General features: G+C 43.0%; 1 long non-coding RNA gene across 1 annotated transcript; it reads right to left on the reverse strand.

Annotated features, from left to right (window-relative positions):
* Positions 1–10,306: 10,306 nt before the first annotated feature.
* LOC144224035 (uncharacterized) lies at positions 10,307–13,592 on the reverse strand. The gene is made up of 2 exons (XR_013332886.1): positions 13,382–13,592; positions 10,307–10,400 (listed from the first exon to the last, which is right to left on the reverse strand). It is a non-coding gene; the product is annotated as an uncharacterized LOC144224035 (long non-coding RNA).
* Positions 13,593–13,598: the final 6 nt, after the last annotated feature.

Below are 13,598 nucleotides of genomic sequence, written 5' to 3' on the forward strand. Positions count from 1 at the left end.
TAGAAAAAGATATACCATGCTAACACTAATCAAAAGAAAGATGGACCTGGGAATGTAATGGAAAGCAGTGGCTATAACTGTAATTAATAATACTGTATTGTATGTTTGAAAGTTGCTAAGAGAGTAGATCCAAAAGGTCTCAAAACAAAAGGGGCACCTGGGTGGCTTAGTTGGTTGAGCATTCAGCTTTGGCTCAGGTCATGATCTCATGGTTCATGAGTTCAAGCCCTGTATCTGGCTCACTGCTGTCAGTACAGAGCCCACTTTGGATCTTCTGTCCCCCTCTCTCTGCTCCTCCCCAGTAGCACTCTCTCTCTCAAAAGTAAACATTTAAAAAAAGTTCTCAACACAAGAAAAAAAACTGTAACGATGTGAGATGATGGATGTTGACTTAATGTAGTGACCGTTTCAGATTGAATCAATATGTTATACCATGAAACTTATAAGACATTATATGTCGATTATGTTTCAAAAGAGAGGTCTATGACTTGGAAAGATCTCCATGATATATTAAATTACAAATAGTTGTGAAACAAAAGAAGAAAGCAAGAAAGAAAGAAAAAAAGAAAAGAGATTAACATCAGAAAAAGGAGATTTCAGAGCAAAGAATGTTGCCAGGTATAAAGAATATCATTTCAAAAAAAAAAAAAGAATATCATTCCATATCATAAAGGGTTAACTCATCAAGATGACTTAACTCTGAAAATTTATGCACCTAATGACAGAGTTTCAAAATATGTGAAGCAAAACCTGACAGAATGGCAAGGACAAATAAGCAAATCACAATTATAGCAGGAGATTTTAATATTCTCTCTTAATAAATGATATTGTCAGGTAGAACATAATCAAGGGTATAGAAGAAAAACACCAGCATCAATCAACTTGACCTAATTGATATTTATAGAACACTCCATCCAACAATAGCAGAATGTACATTCTTTTGAAATGCACATGGAACATTTACCAAAATAGGCCATATTCTGGGCTACAAAACAAGTCACAATAAATTTTAAAAGGGTCCAGTCATAAAAAATATGTCCTCTCATCACAATGGAATTAAGTTAGAAGTCAATAACAGAAAGATTCTTGGAACATCTCCAAATATTTTGAAACTAGACAACACCCTTCTGAATAACCCATGGTCAAATAAAAATACAAAAGGAAAACTAGAATGTATATTGAATGGAATGAAAATGAAAACAACATATCAAAATTCGTGGGACTCCAGTAAATCAGTGCTTGGAAGATCTCAAGTCAATAGTCTCAGCTTCCACCTTAAGGAACTGGAAAAAAGAAAAGCAAATGAAACCCAAAATAAGCAGAAGAAATGAAACAGTAAAGACCAGAGCAGAAATTAACAAAATATAATGCAGCACAACAGTGAAGAAAATCAATGAAGCCAAAAGGTAGTTCATTGAGACTATCAATCGTACTGATAAACCTTTAGCCACATGGATCAGGAAAAAAAGAGGAGACACAAATTACCAATATTAGCAATGAAGGAGGTGACCTCACTACAGATTTTACAGGTTGAGAAAAGGATAATAAGGGAATATTGTGAGCAACTTTGTCAATGTCAACAGTGAACAATAAATACCAATTAGAAAACTTGGGTGCAATGGACAAATTCCTTGAAAGATAAACTACCAAAGCTCATTTAATAAGAATAGATCACCTGAATAGCCCAGTATCTAAATTGAATTTCTAGCTTAAAACTTCTCCCTAAAAGAACTCCAGGGTTAGATAACTTCACTGGTAAATTTCACAAATATTTAAAGGAGAAAAAAAATCAGTTCTTTTTTTTAATATAAGGATTATTAATTTGTTTATTTTTGAAGTTCAAAAATAAACATAGGAGCAAGCAAGCAGGGGAGAAGCAAAGAGAGAGGGAGAGAGAGAATCCCAAGCAGGCTCTGTGCTGATAGCACAGATTTCATGAACCATGAGATCACCACCTGAGCCGAGATCAAAGGTTGGACACTAACGGACTGAGCCACCAGGCACACCCAAAATACCAATTCTATACTGATTCAGAAAACTGAAGGAGAGAGAATCTTCTGAAATCATTCTGAGGCCAGTGTTATTCTAATACTCTGATCCTGAAACTAGACAAAGCCATCAATAAGAAAACTATAGACCAGCATCCCTCAGGTCCATAGAGAGAAAAATTCCAAACAAAATTTCAGCAAACCAAATCCAACAATATATAAAAAGAAAAAAAAAATCATAATCAATTATTCCAGGAAGGCAAGATTGACTTAACATTAGAAAATTAATATACTTCACAATCTTAACAAAATATATCATATGAGCATCTTAACAGATGCAGAAAAAAACTTTTGACAAAAATACAACATGCTTTCCTGATTAAAAACTAAGCAAACTAGCAGTAGAAAAGAACTTCCTCAACCAGATCAGGACCATCCATGAAAAACCTACAGCTATCATCATACTTAATGGTGAGACTGAATGCTTTCCCTCTAAGATGAGGAACGAGACAAAGAATACATGGTCCCGTCACTTCTATTCAACATTGTATTAGAAGGCTTAGCCAGTGCAATAAGGCAAGAAAAAAATTGGCGTTTATATTAGGAAGGAAGAAGTGAAACTGTCTTTATTCAAGGCAAGCATGATCCTTAAAGAAAAATTGATAAACCAGACTTAAACAAAATGAAAAACTTCTGCTTTCTAAAAGATGCTATTAGGAGAATGAAAAACCAAAGACTGGGAGAAAAATGTTTGTGAAACATTTAAGTGATAAAGAAGTTGTCATTGGAATATGTAAAGAGCTCTTAGAATTCAATAATAAGAAAACACAATTTCAAAAATGAGCAAAAGCTTTACATGGACACTTCATGAAAGGAGACTTCTAGGTGACAAAGAAGCACATGAAAAGTGCTCAACATTATTAGTCATCAAGGAAAAGCAAATGAAAACCACTACATCCTAGAACGTCTTAAAGAAAAAAAGATGAACAATACCAAGTATTGGTAAGGATGCGGGACAGCTGAAAGTTCTGTACACTGCTGGTGGAAATGTAAAATGAGGCAACCACTTTGGAGAAGTGTTTGGCAGTTTCTTACAAAATTAAACATACTTACCATATAATCCAGCAGTTCCACTCTTGGGTTTTTACCCAAGAGAAATGAAAACATATATCCAGAAAAAGACATGCTAGAATATTTATAGGAGCTTTACTCATAATAGTACAAAACTAGAAATAACCTAAAGAGTCATCATAGATAGATAAACAAACTGTGGTATATTCACACAATGGACTACTACTCTGCAATAAAAAGGGAAAAACTACCAATAAGTACCACAAAACAGATGAATCACAAAGACGTCATGCTGAGTCATAGAAATTAGACACAAAAGACTACTGTAGTGAACTGAAGTGGGTCCCCAAATTCAAATGTTGAAGCTCTAACCAGTCTGACCATATTTGGAGACAGGGACTTTAAAGAGGGAATTAAGGTTAAATAAGGCCATAAGGGTTATGGGACCCTAATCCAATAGGACTGGTGTCCTTCAAAAAAAAGAGGAAGAGACACGAGTCATGTGCCCACACAGAGAAAAGGCCATATGGGGACATAGTGAGAAGGCAACCAACCACCTGTAAGTCAAAGAGAGAGGCCTTAGGAGAAACCAAGTCTGTCAACACCTTGACCTTGGTCTTCCAGTCTCCAGAACTGTGAGAAAATAAATTTCTGTTGTTTACCCCCGAGTCTGTGGTACTTTACGGCCGCCCCCAGGCACCACCCCCTCCACACCCCCATGTGTTTCTGCCCCAGTGATTCCTTCTGGAACCTGTGTTCTCCCTGAAGCTTTCAAAGTGTGCCCTCCTCACACCACACCTCCAAGCAATTTTTTTTAAATAAAAGAAAGGAACATTTAAAAAAGTGTGTGTGGGGTATCTGATAAATACAACTACATATTATATAATTCCACTTACCTGAAGTTTTTGAACAGGTAAAACTAATCTATAGTGACAGAAAGTAGATCAATGGTTGGCTGGAGCCTGGGATAAGGATGGGCATTGACTGCAAATGGGCTCAAGGAAACTTTAGGGGTGACGGAAGTATTCTATTTGACTGCGGTGGTGGTGGTGGCTACCTGGTATATATATTTGTGACAAGTCATTAAACCATATACTTAAAGTTGGCACATCATGAAAAGTATGCCTCAATAACCTTGATTTTAAAATCTTCTGTAGAAAGTACATCCGAGAAACTCAAATGCAATGTAAGGGAGTTGTGAAGTCTACCGATGTTTCTTATCTTTCATTTTGCAATTCTGGATTTTTAGAGAGGTGTGTCCCAGCAAAGGAAGCGGTGGGGGGATTCTCAGCCCTATATCCAAAGAGGGGTGCAGATGGAGCTCCCCCTTCTAAAGGCCCATAGAATAATGATCATGCATTTCCCATAATCTAGTTATGAAAAACAGCTAACTGTAAATATTAACCAACATTCATAGATCTTTTGTACTTAAATTTATAATGTAAAATTTTGTATCTTTCCTACCGAGTCCCCATTTCTATCCTCCACTGGTTTTATTTAGCGTGGGGGCAACTCCTTCCTGGTGTCCTGTTCTCTAGTTTGAACTGGGTGTGGCCTCCAAGCCCCTCTGGGATGCTTGCCTACTGGGGATTGAAGGCTCTGGCTGCAGGCCCTAGAGGGTATCTGCCCCAATTAAGAGGGCAAATTACTATAACTTAACCCAGCAAGTCTTGCTTCTTTGCTCCCTGTAGAGTAGAAACGAGGGGCACCTGGCTGGCTCAGTTGGTGGAGCTGGAGCAAGTAACTCTTGATCTCGGGTGGGGAGTTTGAGCCCCACATTGGGTGTAGAGATTATTTTTTAAAAAATGTTTTATTTATTTTTGAGAGAGAGATAGAGACAGCATGAGGAGGGGAGGGACAGAGAGAGAGGGACAGAATCCGAAGACAGGCTCCAGGCTCTGAGCTGTCAGCACAGAGCCCGATGTGGGGCTCGAACACATGAACCGTGAGATCATGACCTGAGCTGAAGTCAGACGCTTAACCGACTGAGCCACCCAGGCGCCCCTGTAGAGATTATTTTTTAAAAAGAGAGAGAAAGAAAGGAAGAAAATAAGAAGAAAGAAGACTTTGATTCAAGATTTTAGAAGTGTTTTCCAGCTACTATCCTCAGAGCCCATATTAGGGTCTTTCATTGCTCCTCTCACATACTCAACTGTATAATGAGTTATACCTCTGTGCTAAATTCTGTACTGAGGGCTGGCGTTGAGGAGACAGTCAGGGTCTGTGCATTCACACTGCTTACATTCCAGTGGGAGCTGGGGACTGTAAGCATCTCAAGTCCAAGCGATTTAAACAATAAGAAATGTATTGGCTTGATTAGCTGGGGAATTTTAGGCAGGAGTCTGGGCTTCACAGGTTCCTTGTGACTCTGAGCACGGAGATGGCCGTCAGGGTCAGTTACCGGCTTTCCACCGCAGATGGACAAAGTCTGGAGGAAGGGTGCTCCCTCCTGCCAAAGAGACTAATGGATCCTCTAGCTGACCTCTCATTGTGCCTTATGGGCCTGTCACGTGCTCTCTCTGAACCAATCACCCTCACGGAGATGGGATTACTTTAGACCAATCAGGATTCTCCTTGGAAATGGGTCTGGTGGTAATGCGCTGTGCTTGTCTCTGGCATCAAAAAGGAGAGCCCCTGATTTATTCTAGCTGGGCTAAGTGAACTCCAGTATGCACATTGTAAGCTTACACATTGGTTCCGGGCAGCTGATAACCCTTCCGCAGCTTCCAGAAGCACTGACTTCAAATACTGATTCCAGCTACTGATTTCAAGGGAGTAACCTTAGACAAGCCAGGATGTCCCCTGGTTTCACTCTGTGACTGTGGAGGGACCGTCCGGAAAGGCAGCTCGAGCTGGGTCCAGAAGCACAAGCTTGAATTTTGAGTTCCTAGTCCTGAGACTTTCTAGCTGGGTTCAATGCCTTCGGTTCTTGGAACCCCAGTTGCCTCTCCTGTACAATGGGCACCTTCTTCGTGGGATTTGTGAGACGACTAAATGAGATGATATATGTGATACCTTTTAGTACTGTGCCTGGCTCACGGTAAGCGCTCAGGATTGCTATTTAACATGTGCAGAGCCAGACCAGCGGACAGCATTGCTAGATACACCTGGATGGTTCTCGGTTTGTTTCTGACCCACATCTTTATCTTCTCAGGGTCTGATTTTAGGTCACAGTTGGTCGAGAATAGGAAGGAGTACTGCTTATAGGTATTTGTCAGGGTTCTTTGACCTGCATTGCTTTTCTCTTGTGTTCCTCCACCTCCCCTTTTAGACTGGTTCCTATAAAAGACTGGTTCAAGGTTCTGAAGTCAGACTCCCTGGGTTCAAGTCCCTGTCTTACTACTCATTCCCTGTGTGACCTTGAGCCAGATATTTAAGTTCTCCTCAGCTGTAAAGCAGGCGTAAAAACAACATCTTTTACTTTTTTTAAATGTTTATTTATTTTTGAGAGAGAGCGAGAGAGCAGGGGGAGGAGCAGAGAGAGAGGAGACACAGACTCTGAAGCAGGCTCCAGGCTCTGCTTGGAGAACATGAACCCCGAGATCATGACCTGAGCCGAAGTCCGATGCTCAGCTGACTGAGCCACCCAGTTGCCCCAAAACAACATCTTTTAACAACATCGCAAGGGTGTTGTGAGAATCATAATAGTACATCCGTGTGTGTGAAAGACTCCCGAAGAGCCTGGCACCTGCTAAGGATTTGATATGTTGTCTGGTATTATTAATACTATTTCATCTCCCAACCATGACCCCAGCCTCCAGTCTTGTCCATTTGTCTCAGCCTCTCTCCTCAATTCCAGCTGCTTATTCTGACCCACCTGTTGAGCATTTTCTCATAAAGATCCAACCAAAACTCCTGTCCTAAAACACACCTACAATATACCATCCACTCTTCTCTTTCCCCCAATTTCCTCCTCTGCCTCCCTGCAGCCATTCTTCATCAATGTCAGCCCTGATGGAATTCCAGAATTCCAGATACCGACAAGCCTTGTTTCTCTCTCCTTTTCCCACAGACTCTCACAGTTGGAGGGCACTCGTACCCGCTTGAGGGAAATGAGAGCAGGGCTGGAAAGTGACTTACCCAAGGTCACCAGCAAGTGGGCAGCAGAAGGAATTCAGGCCTCCTGCTTTTGAGGTGACTTCCCTTCCACCACCCCATGGCTGTCTTTTTTTTACTCTGTGCCACAGAACCGCTTTGCCCGAGTTGCCTTAAGGGCCCTGGCAAGCTCGCATTTCCTGGGACTGGGGAGGCTACGCTGGGGGGGTCCCTGAGTACTTCTTGAAACAATTAAGAATCAGATTTCGTAAGTTGCCCTGAGTTGTGCGTTGGGGAAGGGGGGGGGGGTGGCAAGGGAGGTTAGCTCCTCTGAGAATTTCTAAGCATCCTGAACAAAGTAAACCCCAAACCGTAGGATGTGAATCATTCTGAGTGTGCCTCTGTTGGTCACCAACGGGTACAAGAAATGTAAATTCTGCAGGGGTTATGAGTGGTTTAGCCAGTGTTTTTCAATGGAAGAAATTCTAAGCATGGAATTTGAGGGTGCCCAAGGGGACCCCCCAAGTCTCTTCGTGCAGCCCCATCTCTCTCAGCCCTGACAGATCTCAGGTACCGAAGGCTGTAGCTGATGGGTGCTCAACGGGGGCCACGTGCAGGCTACAGGCAGGCTGCAGGCACCAAAACCGCCCTCTAGCCATCCCGTTTTTACTTCCTCAGACTATTGAAGTCAGAAAATTCTTGCCATTCCTGAGCTCGTAAGGGAGACTCAGACCCAGTGACCTCCTTTTGTTCCTGCGAGGCTTCGGCCTGTTTCGCCCCCGTTCAAATGAGCTCCCGCTTCAGCTCTTAGACGCCTGGGTNGGGGAGGCCCAGCGGGAAGAGTCTACGAGAAAAAGAGGGCGGCCACGCTTTCCCCATTCTCCCGTTGCACCAAGGGAGGATGAAAAGCCCTAGAGTAAAACCAGACTTTAAAACCTTCCCGTCTCTCTTGGTTGAGACAGGAGGTAGAATAGAGGTTATCATGGGCTGTGAAAGAGGGGGCTGGGAGGAGGGGAGGGAGACTTACTGTTTCGTGGGGAGAGTTGTTGGGAGGGGGGTTGGTGATGAAAGCTTTTGGCTATAGACAGTGGATGGTTACACAACCTTGTGAATTTAGTTTATTGAACGCCACTGGGTTGTACACGTCCGGGCCGTTAAGATGATAAATATTATGCTATGTATTTTGCCTCACTGAAAAAAAAAATCAACAATAATTTTTCTTCCCAAACCCCATTCTCTGCATTTCTTTTGAAACTGACTTCAAATAGACTGGCCTTCAAATCTGTGCAGCCGGATTCTTTGTCAGGAGATCATTATACTTTGCTTTAGGCTGGAGGTTCGAGAGAATTATGGATGACAGGACTGATTGAAACTGATTTATTTCTCAAGTGTTTGAGATTCCTTCATCCCTCCCCGCTAATGTCTATTCGGGAAGGGCTTGTCTTTACCAAAGACGGAAAAACAAAAGAAAATGTACAGGCCACCATCTAAAGTGGGCCTGGTTTAAGAAAATCTCTTATGTGAAATCTCAGATTTGGAAAACAAAAGACTGATTCACTTAACAAAAGAGTTTACTCAAAGGTCCCTTTAAGAAGTTAGCCCCCTGGTGCATTTAATGATATTATTGGATTAAAAAAAAAAAAAGTCATCCCGACCATTCAAGGACACTGCACTGTAAATACGTGAATGCATTGTATTGTGTTGTAAGAGTGGGAATAAAGGAGTCAGGACTCTGACAAATGAACCATTTTGGCCCAGAGTAACACAAGGGGGTGGGGGTGGGGGGAGCAAGACCATTTTCTTGGCCTAAAATCCGGGCGGCTTTCTGGGGAAGCTTTGGGAGTTTGTGATTTATTTAAGACCAGCTGAGCCCAAGGCCTGCAATGTGTCCATTTTGAGAACTTATGGTCAAAGTCGTACCTCTGCTCGTGCTGACCCCCCATCACCTGCCCTCATCCTAAAGGCTCTCAGGTGTGAGCTCAACTCTGTCCTGCGATGGGAGAAAAATGTATCTATTGCCAAAAAGTGGATTCTCTCTGGTGATGAAGAAGGATCCTTATTTATGTCTGCATAGGTACATTCTGGGGCCCATAAAGGTTTAATTGTCCCTCTACCTAGTTTTTTTTTTTTTTTTTTAAACCCGCAAAGAGGCTGCCAGCTTTCCCCAGAGTTTAAAACCAACTGAATGCGGTTCTGTGGAAACTGCTTTAAGTGTGGAACTCGCGCCGTGTCCTGGGGCACAAGGCGTGATTGTTTTGGGGGAGTCGAAAGATGCAGCTCTTAGGAGGACTTTTAAAGTCAGTTTTTGTGGCTTTGGGCTGCTGCTGACCCTGGCTTGGTCTACAGAGAGGGGAGAGAGAGAGAGAGGAGAGAGAGGGAGAGAGAGAGAGACTGACTCTCACCAGGAGCCTATTTCTGGAAGTTATTCCCAGGGTGCCACTGCCCTCTACTGCCACCATTCGGTTCAGGGGGGACCTCCCTGTCACAGGACCCTAAACACCCTTCCTTTTCTCTCAGATGTTGTCTTTGAAGATTTCAAAGACTTACAGGGCAGAGAAGAGATGGAAAGAGAGGAAGCATGTCTATGAGACAAAACAGAGACAAAACGGACGGACGCTGGTGATTGAAGCTGAGTCCAGACAGTGACAGACGCAGTGTGCCTGACTTCTAGAGAGCGTGGGGGGAGCAGGGGCTCATTCTGTGTGGCTCCCCGCCTCTGCCGCCCGCCGTTTGCTTATCCTGCATATACTCCGTTCCAGGCACAGTGGTAAATGAAGTGCACACAGTCCCTGCCCTCAGGAAGCTTACAGTCTCACGGTGGAGTTAGACATTTAAGGAAGTTAATTATGCTAACAAACACATAATTATCTACTTACTGTGGTGAGAGCTATGAAGAAAACGTAGAGGGTGTTGCGAGAAGCTAATGAGGTTCACGGAAGTTTTTCTGAGGAAGTTAGACCTGACAATCTGGACCTGAAGAATAAGAGGGAGTGAGTGGAGTGTGAGGGGGATAGGGGAAGGGGAAGGCCCCAGATGGAAGGGACAGCATGTGCAAAGAGGCAGGAAGGACCAAGGGCCTCTTGAATATTGCTGGTAGAGTGAGATGTGGCTAACGAGGTAGGATGTCTAACGAGGTAGGATGTCTAACCGCGGCTGCCAGAATCTTCTTTAGTCTCTCTTTGAGCCCTCTTTCCTTAAAAGATTCGTAAAGGTTTCTCCATCCATCACACTTTACTTTGAGCCTCGAAGGGCTCTGTCCAGACTGCCCCCGGATTACTTGAACCTTTCTCACACTCCTCTTGGGTCCTATGGGGAAAACACATTTATCAAGAGACTAAAGCAAATAGTTTTGACGTGCGATTCTGTACCATAAGGGAGGCTATAATGAAGTCAGTCCCGGTTTACATGACTCCAAATGGTTTCATTTAAATGTCCCACCCTGTATTTAGGCGTCCCTACCACTTTAGTTGACTGTTTATCTTCCAGTACAGCCTCCTGTACTTACTGTCTTGGCCTCTATTTAATTCCATCTCTCACTTTTTCCATTCCATGGCCTGTCATTTACATTTTTCTTTAGGAAATGCAAATATTTATTTACAGTATTAGCTTTTACTCTTGCTTAGCTCTATATATTATAAACGCTGCGATATGGGTTCTAGTCCTGAATTGTCCATAAACTGATGGTGACCTTAGCCAAGTCATTTAACCTCCCCGAGCCCCAGATGCTTTGTAAAATGAGGTGTTTTTCACTTCCGTTATTTTGTTTTGTCTTACAAAGCCAGCAGATCCGTATTCAGGATTCCTTTTAAGTCCTGTGGCTCTGTACCTCTTACAGTCATCCAGGGGTATTTCTCTTACATTTTGGTCTTTATCAACCCCTCTTTCAGAGTATCTTTGTGGGTAGGACCAACTTTCTGTATAATTGCTTTTGTGTGGTAACGTACCCAGGGTAGTATTTAGCGAATGAAAACAGATCACCGTGTAGGGCTTGGGTTAAAGCTCACATATGGGGGAAGTGGTTGAAAAGCAGGAACATTCTAGCTGTAGGCCCAAGATTCCCTTACATGGCTTCTCAGCCTGGGGTGTATGAACCCACAGGGGTATATAGGGGTGCACCAGCCCTTCCTTCCGGAACAAGAGTTCTACTCAAAGATTTGAGGAGAGGAAAGTGACTCTAGTATTAAGACAACTAGGGAACTATTGTGAATAGAAGATAAAAATCATATGATATCTTAATATAAAAAGGGAACCTGGAGGGGGTGGTTATGTGCACACTGCAATGTGAGAGGAAACGGGGCTTTTACTTCTGCCTTGGGTTGCTTGAAAAACACTTGTTTCACGCATCCCTTGAAATATGTACACTTTATTTNACCCACGAACCGCAAGATCATGACCTAAGCGGAAAGTCGGACACTCAACCGACTAAGGCACCCAGGCGCCCCTGAAATATGTACACTTTAATAGGGTAAAGGTGCTACTCACTCACTCGAGAAGGGCATTCCTGATAAATAGTGGACATATGTGGAAAATCCAATTACACCCATCAGGAGAGTTTAAAGAGGGTCCCGAGGTTGAAAAGGAACCAGGCTGAACAAAGGACCCATTTCCAAAGACCAAATTGGTTACACAATCTTGCTGAAGACTGAGTTTGGCTCCTGGCTGAAGGCTGAGTTTGAACTGATCCAAACATCTGGAAGATCTCTCACCCTTTCTCTGACCTCTGGTATCAACTTGTCTGTACCCCCAGCTTGGATACTTACCGTACCGTTTTATGTTAGTTATATTTTCTTGTTTATACAGCTTCTCAGCCAGAGTCAGGGAGGTAGGGCGAATTAAGAAAAAGTATATGATTGGAGGTCAAGACCTTACTTACTATGTGACTTTTGGTTTCTCCCTGAAATCTCTCTGATTCCCAGTTTGCTCAGCTATTAAATGGTGCAAAATAACACCCACCTTGCCTACTGACCAGGTAGGATTGTGTGCAGAGCCTATGGATTTGCAATGTAAAAGCATTTTGTAAATCATTAGACAAAAATCAGTTATTATTAACTAAGACCCTAAAGAGAAGGAGGGTATATCTCCCACATCATCTTTCTATTCCCCTCAACTTTTAACTTTGCCTAGTTGGTTCTGCTAACTATTAGAGATAAAGATCATGAAATTCTGTCCCCAGGCTGACCCTGGGAAAACTCTAATTCTGTCTTTCTCTCCCACCCCCATTCTTTACCCCTTTACTGGCTTCAGTCCCCACCCCCACGTGCGCCCACACTGTTATTTCTTCCCATTGCCCCTTCCAGAGAATTGGGGTATTAAGAAGACATTTAAAGAGGCTGTGTAATGTATCTGAATGAACTGCTGGAGGTAATCTCAGGCATCAGCGGGGATAGTTTTATGGCAATGCCATTTTTGTGGGCAACTGAACTGGTGTCATTCTGGAAACTTTCTCCCAGAAATAAAAATGCCCAAACAGAAATCTGGATTTCTCTCTCTCTTTTTGAGACTCAACCTAAACATCTCCTTATGTACTAATAAAGAACCATGTTTTCATTGCACTGTTTGCTGAAGTTGGACAATTTCTCTCCCTTCTGAGTGTGAAGGCCAGCCTCTTTCATATTTGACATCTCTGAGGGAAATACCAGGAAAGGTCGAGGAGGGGGTAGTGGGCAGGTTTAGCATGTACTGGTTTAAGAACTCCTCAGCTAAACAGTAACTTTACTAGGCCATTCCCTTCACATCTGCCTTGGCCTCAGAGAAGAGTGGCCTTTCTTAACCAGAAATGTTTTCAGGGGCACCTGGCTGGCTCAGTCAGTAGAGCATGCAGCTCTTGATCTTAGGGGTCACGAGTTCAAGCCCCATTTAGGTGTAGAGATAAGAACAAAAGAGAGAGAGGAGAAAGAAAGAAAAAGAAAAGAAAAAAAAAAAAGAAGGAAAGAAAGAACTGTTCTTAGGCCTCTTCATAATTTTCCCCTTCAAAATGCATGAGTTGTGCAAGAAAAATCCACATTCCACACAACAAAGCAAGGGTTCTAATAGGAGTTTGATTTTTTACAGGCAATACTTTCATCTTCTGTTTTATTATGTTAAAGCAAGCTTTTGTTGTAAGAAATCAAGTCAGTTAATAAAGAGGGGTAGGGGAGTACAGAGTGGACACTTTTTTCATTTGTTTCCCCCAAAGTGCGGGGATTGGAGCGGAGGGCGGTGGCTCCAGATTCCCACATCACTCCAGGGGCAAAAAGCAGACCCAGAACCAAGAGAAGCCNCCTGGCCAGGAGTCTTAGTTTCCCCACCTGTAGAATGGTGGCACGGGCTTGCTCTCTCCAGATGCCTAGGATGTACTAAAAAGAAACCACCCTCCTGCATGTGGTTCTGTTTCTCGGGCTATGAGAGCGGGCAGAGGAGAAACAAAGCGCAGGGCTCCTCCCTCCCTACGCAGGTCCAGGTGATCTTTTTCGTGGGGGGTGGAAGGAGCCCGGAGATGCCGGGCAGAGACCAGCCCCGGCAACC

Source organism: Crocuta crocuta, unplaced genomic scaffold, assembly GCF_008692635.1.
Source record: "Crocuta crocuta isolate KB4526 unplaced genomic scaffold, BGI_CrCroc_1.0 scaffold132, whole genome shotgun sequence".
Taxonomy (NCBI): domain Eukaryota; kingdom Metazoa; phylum Chordata; class Mammalia; order Carnivora; family Hyaenidae; genus Crocuta; species Crocuta crocuta.